Raw genomic sequence first — 7,272 nt, 5'->3', positions numbered from 1 at the left:
ATCAAGTAGTGGAAGTTAGCCCACCGAAACATAGTCCTTAGCTTGAAACCAGAGTGGTTTAATGGGCCTTTTGTACTTGATATATATATATATATATATATATATATATATATGTATATATATATATCTATATATATATATATATATATAATAATATATATATATATATATATATATCATATATAATATATTATATATATATATATATATCTATATATATATATATATATATATACATATATATATATATATATATATATATATATATATATATATATATATATATATATATATATATATATATACCATGGTCGAAATGTGCGACTAAAGCTTCAGAATCCTACAGCGGAGAAAAATATGAGTTGACATATTATCGAGAATGAATTTCAAATCGGGAAATATGAGTATGTACGCTTTCTGTAAAAGGACATCGTCAGCAAGGTCTAAAATCAGCAAGCTCTAAACAGCGGTTTCCATAATCAAATGCATTAAAATGTCAAATTATTCGCAGAGAAATCTGCTAGACGTGGCATCAGTGAATATAAGGACGATTAAGATAGTCTTGGGTTTATAATGATAGTGATTACCAGGCTCCTTTTACCTTCGGAGCCACAGCAGAGGACGTCCGCAGGAATCTTGCTGACTCGAGTCTTGTTGACTCTTACCTGTTTATTAGCGTTTTCTTTGTCTCTCTGTGTGTGGTATTTATTTTTCTGTATGTATGAATGTGTATATTAAATTTAATAAGCATATATGAATGCAGGTCGATGTATAAATACCCATATGTGAGTATATTTACACACATGTACACACGCATGCATATATATATGAATATATGAATGTATACATATACTCATATATATATATTATATATATATATATAATATATATAATATATATTATATATATATTAATATTAATAATAATATATCTACATCTACATCTACATATGTAGTTATATATGCAACAATAGTTATATGCGTATATTTATATTTTAATATATTTGCATACACAGACAAACACAAACACATACACGCAGGCAAACACACACACACATACACATACGCAGAAGCGCAAACACACGATAAAAACATCCATACACACAACACACACACACACACACATATATATATAGTATATATATATATTATTTTATATATTTATATATATATATATGATTTATCACTATCACGTCTACGGTATTTTCAGGGATTTCTATGTGCGTCGACTAAATTCTCAAGCTACCATGTGTACCCTTTCTCAGATTCCAGAAAGATCTGTGACAAGTGAACATGTTTTTTTTTTATTTTATTAAAAACCTGCCAAGTGACAAGAGGCGATAAAAATGCAACATTGAGGTTAATCCCTTTTTACACTAGGCATGTACCATCGTCCCTTTGACCTTCTCATAAAACTTTTATTTAGGGGATTTTTACATATGCAGTAGGAAAGTCCTATAAAATGGTTTTATATATCCAAGGACCCAAGATAGATGCAGCTGAGTTTCTGTAGATAAGGGCATAGAAATAAATAAAACGTATACGTGCAGAACATTTCTATTTGTTGCAAATATAGATAGATGCATCCAGCACACATACAACACAAACAACATGTATAATATACATGGTATATATGTGTGTATATATATATATATATATATATATATATATATATATATATATATATATATATTTATATTTATACACATACACACACACACACACATATATATATATATATATATTATATATATATACATATATATATATATATTCATATATATATATATATATATATATATATATATATATATATATATATATATATAGTATATATATATATATATAATTGTATGTACACACACACACACACATATATTATATATATATATATATATATATATATATATATATATATATATATATATATATATATGCGCATATACTACATATACTCATTATATACGTACATATATGACCAGTGAATATTCTTTAAGTCTCATCTCTTCAAAAAACTTCTTCTTACGAAGCAGGTGAGTGTTTGACCCGGGTCGTAGTAGGTATTAATTAAGATGTGAATATAAAACCTCGCTCTTTGTTCACGGCGTGACGTGACCTGCTCTCTCCAACCCCAGCAAAGGCGAGAGGAAGCCAGAAGAGCTCCTCGTCCTCGCTTTTTGGAACAACCATGGTCGACAACTTCATAAACTATTGAAACGAAAAAAAATAAAAACTTGGTTTTTACCTGTCCATTTTTAAAAAAAGGAAATGCCTCCTTTGGTTAAGCATTATCGTCGTCTCTAGAAATCCCTGCAACGGACAGTACAATGTCTTTTCTTCGTCTGAATCGCCCAAGAAATCTCCGTTTCAACCACGAGTTCAGCTGCGTGACGTCACGCTTTTATTTACGATACTTTCTCTAACGCCGAGAACCAGATACCCAGCTCTGAGGTACTTACGAATCCTTGATCCCTTATCAGCACCGTTTGCCTTGACGGCGATTGGCAATGAACTACTACACCCATTTGAATTTCCCCTCACGAAGCGAATGAGCGCTTCATTTTCCTCGATCTCTGCTGTAAAGAACGCCTCCTGTATACAGAGTTTGCACATCCCGTTGTTAGTGTTCATTCCTTTAACGTATGCAATATGTCCTACTTTATATTGCAGTATTATAGTATGTATTCTTCATTAGTTCCTGCATTTTTAACATTTTCCATCTTCTTCAGTTCTTTTTAATACTGTCTCAAAATACTATTGATAATAAGCAGTAAGAGTAATACTTAGCAAACGAAATAAAATATGCGCTCAATAAAGCAATAAGCATTTTTCGTGAGAGTAGAATTATGGTGTGTAAATCATTTTAACAAAAGGATTCCAATTTCGAACGGTTGCCAGTCTGGGAAACAGGTAGTAATTCTGGAAGACCATCAGATATCCTTTACTTTGTGACGTAGCCAGACGAGAAATAAAAATAGATTTTTGTATTTTAATTTCAAAGGGAACTGTTTAGACGTCTTGGGTCCAGTGAATCTTACGTGTCTTCATACTATATACATGTATGTAAAGCTAATCTTCCATTTCGTGGAATCACCTGAAGTTTAAGAAAAATAAAATAGAAAACCTGTTTTGCATTTTCAAAACCGACACAAAGGTGCTTCGAGATACATGACACCACAATGAAAGTTCCAAAAATGGCATTTACAAAGAAAAAAAAAGAAGAAGAAAGGAAAATGTCAATGGTCTGTCTCTCCGAGGGAGACTAGAGGTATGCACAGCTCACAAGCACGTCTGCAATCCTGCTTTATTTTCTCGGCGCGTCTTCTCTCGGTCCAGAGGAGCTCCGTCTAATTTCAAGAGGTGTCAATAGATGTCTTTAACTTTAATTCTGTATGACCGAAGTAAGTGCTTCTTCCAAGCATTAATGATGATAGTTTCTTCTTCTTTGTACGAGTTCTTGGGAACATTTCCTGATACATAGAGTATTCGGTTCGCGTGTTCTTGTTAATTACACGCAAGCATCCATATATATATATATATATATATATATATATATATATATATATATATATATATATATATATATATATATATATATATATATCTTTATGTAAATATATGTGAGTGTGTATAACTGAATCACGAAGATATGGAAAGTGTTGAAGTGTAAATAAAGAAACGCCCGATTCCCTTCTTGGCTATTAACTTTATATATATATATATATATATATATATATATATATATATATATATATATATATATAATATATATATTGTATAATATATATATATATATGTGTGGTGTGTGTGTGTATAACTGAATCACGAAGATATGGAACGTGTTGAATGTGTAAATAAAGACAACGCCCATTTTTCCGTTCTTGGTTATTAACTTTATATATATATATATATATATATATATATATATATATATATATATATATATATATATATATATATAGTCATCATTCACGAAGTTTAACAGCTATAAATATTATACTTGGACCAAAAAGGGAATCTTAAATAAAACGATAGACAATAAATTAATGAGAAAAAATCTTGACTACTGAAAGTGAATATTTTTGCTCGTTGAGATTTGTTCCATAGGTTCGTTAGTGATCACTGAAGAAACACAAGTCTGAAAAACACCTTTTGATAATAATTCTTAAAAATTAGTTTAATCAGATTCAAAACGTTATAGTTTCTTATTGTTTGGTTGGGCCATTTGCATAAAATAAACATTTCAACTTTTGCTAGTTGAATTGCCGAAATGTTAAGCCTCGCCAAATTTGGCCCATGGACACCCTTTGGGATCCATGATATTAGTATTGGCTACCCAAGTTTCAGTGAGTTACTAAATACTTTCAATCATAAATGTGCTAACATTAAATGCAAAAAATGTCTGAAGGATTTTGAGTTTATTGCTGGAGCATTGGGCTTTGTGCACGCGTTCTAGTCATGCGATTATGAAATTAGAAGTTTTTCTTCGTGGTTGTTCAGTTGACTTTAATGAAGCTTTCTTTGACCAAGACTAGCGTCCATTAAATGATGCACAGATGGAGAGTTGAAGTATGGAAATTGGGCAGTGAATTTATAGAAATAGTCCTTAATGGTTATTGAATTTCTGTTCAATTATCTTGTTTGCTATTGTATGTTGTTTGCTATTGTATGTTGACACACGCACACACGCATATATATATATATATATATATATATATATATATATATATATATATATATATATATATACTATATATTTTTTTTAAGCATACGTATTTACTGCTCTTCGTATATATGTATATTCTCTGGGGTTCTCAAACTTTTTCCAACCAAGACCCCTTTCATGACAGAAGATAAATTGTGAAGCCCCTATACGTATTCCCTAAATCAATTTCAATATTACGCTGGTTTTTCATAATTCGATAGCCATATAGGTCATGTGTATAAAACAAATACGTAAATAAAAAAAACGCACTAGACTCAGTGTATATGTATATATATATATATATATATATATATAATATATATATAATATATATATACACACACATATATATATGTATACATATATATATATATATATATATATATATATATATATATATATATATATATATCTTTCATGATATCAACAATCATGGAAAGCTGTAAATAAGTACATAGACTGAGAAGTAAGGGTACCGCCATCTTCATGTGGTGATTCTGATAGTATCAAAACACTCTCCCCCTCTTTCTCATCAATGTCAGATGTCTTTTGTTCATTATTATTGTGAAGGATGGGCCTGCCTCCCCATGAGCAACTTGTCTACCCTTGGAGAGATAGACGAGTGGCATTCTCTTAGGGCATCTTCCACATGCATCCGATCCCTGTAACTTGGTTTCCATGGCTGTAAGAGCTGAGGAAGATGCCTCGCAGACATAGGCAGTGGGAAATGGAAGCAAAACCTTCGAAGCTGCAGGAAAGAGTTCAGGATATCCCTCTTTAATAGCGGCCCAAAAGTTCTTACTCTGCCTTTGCTGGTGAGCTGGTAACAAAAGGATTCCGAACGCACTTCCAGGCATCGGTGTCGACGTCAGTGGAGTACGAATTGTAATGATCTCAGATTTCTTAATAACTCGACCGATACTTTGTTTGTGTCCAGAAACTCTGTGAGTTGTGGGAACGTGTATTTGATCCCATGCAAGACTCAGATTTCCCCCTAAAAGCCTTGATTTTATCGCTGACCTCCAAGACAGGCATAGTCGCCAGCATCCACCGCTGTTATTGTAAAATTTCGCGGCCCACTTGTCAAAGTGCAACGGACCCTACTTTTGAGAACCGCTGCTTTAGTGTATAAAAATAAGGAAATTCTAAAGTTCACGGTGGTTTCACGAGGTGCAATTCATAACCAATCAGTGCATTTATGAATAAGTCATCTTTAATAGATTGGCCGATATAATTCAATTTCAAAAGAAGTTAGTGAGACTTTATCTGTAAATATTCACTTATAGGATACAATTCTAAATTTGTTCAACAAATATAATACTCGTTTCTATGTATTTGATTACCATTTATTTCATAGTGAATATGACCAACTTGCAAATTCCATATTTCTTGGTTACCGCAATGGCAAGATTTGTAGTTAAGAATCATCTTTGTTTTACGTTTCAATTACTCGTCAAAAATGAAAAATGTTTAGGTGTAATTCTTAACAATTTTCAAATAGAACTTTCGAAGTTTTTGTAGGGCAGCTGGTAATTTGAGAATCAGAATTCTATCGAGTATGTAGGTACTAGTTCGGTTTCTCTGCTTCACAAGTCACTTAATAGACTTCGGCATTTTTGACTATTTGCAAAAAAGTTGGATTGGAAAAAGAATATTCGCATTAAAAGGTGACAAAACTCGTGCATAAAATAGATAAGTCCTTGAATAGCCTTAAAAATAAAATATGAGAACGGAAGATGAATATGAACAGTTAGATAGCGATATCTTGGATTGTCTAAACTTTGTAGGCACAGAATCATTTCTTTATATCATCTCTTATGGCAAGTACATTTTGTCCAAGAACAACTAATGTTCAGAATCACAGGTATAGTTTGAAGGTAAGGCAACTGCTTTTCTTATATCTTAATAAATGCAAATATATAAATTTCTTATGCGTTTATTGATAAGAATACTACGGGCACATTCTCTTGTTATGAAGGAATGGGTAATTCGTATTTGATGAGATTAAATAGAGACCTAACCTAACTTAATTATATAGATAATTGTTTGTATAAAGGATGAAAGAATGAAAGAATGAAAGAAACAAAAACAAAAGGAAGTATGAAGATAAAACGAAAGGCAAGATTTATCGACACGAATATCCCCAAAGCCAGGTCAAGGATGCGTTTCCGTAGAAGTTGAATTCAGGAGATAATAATTCACGATATGATGATAATCTACAGACGTCAAATGGTACCTTCCAAGAACGTTGTAAAAAAGGAGAGAGAAAAAAAAAACAAACGTTGAAGAAGCAAACACATTTGCTTTATAGGAACTTTATTACAAACTTGGAAGTTATAATGATCTTAACTGATGGATTTCTGCTGTATGCTCAGTACCTTAAATTAAATCACTTACGTTCCAAAAGACTAGACATGACGGGCGGCGCACTGGCCTCTTGGGAAATTTGTAATTTAGTTAGATAAAAGTTCAATGAACCTCTGCATTTTAAATAAATTCTGATCCCTAACAGTATCTTGAAATGAATGATTTGTAACAGCGCTATGGCGCCCAGGTTGAGAACCCATG

The sequence above is a fragment of the Macrobrachium nipponense genome, chromosome 31 (assembly GCF_015104395.2).
Source record: "Macrobrachium nipponense isolate FS-2020 chromosome 31, ASM1510439v2, whole genome shotgun sequence".
Taxonomy (NCBI): Eukaryota; Metazoa; Arthropoda; class Malacostraca; order Decapoda; family Palaemonidae; genus Macrobrachium; species Macrobrachium nipponense.
Note: the sequence above shows the minus strand (reverse complement) of the source record.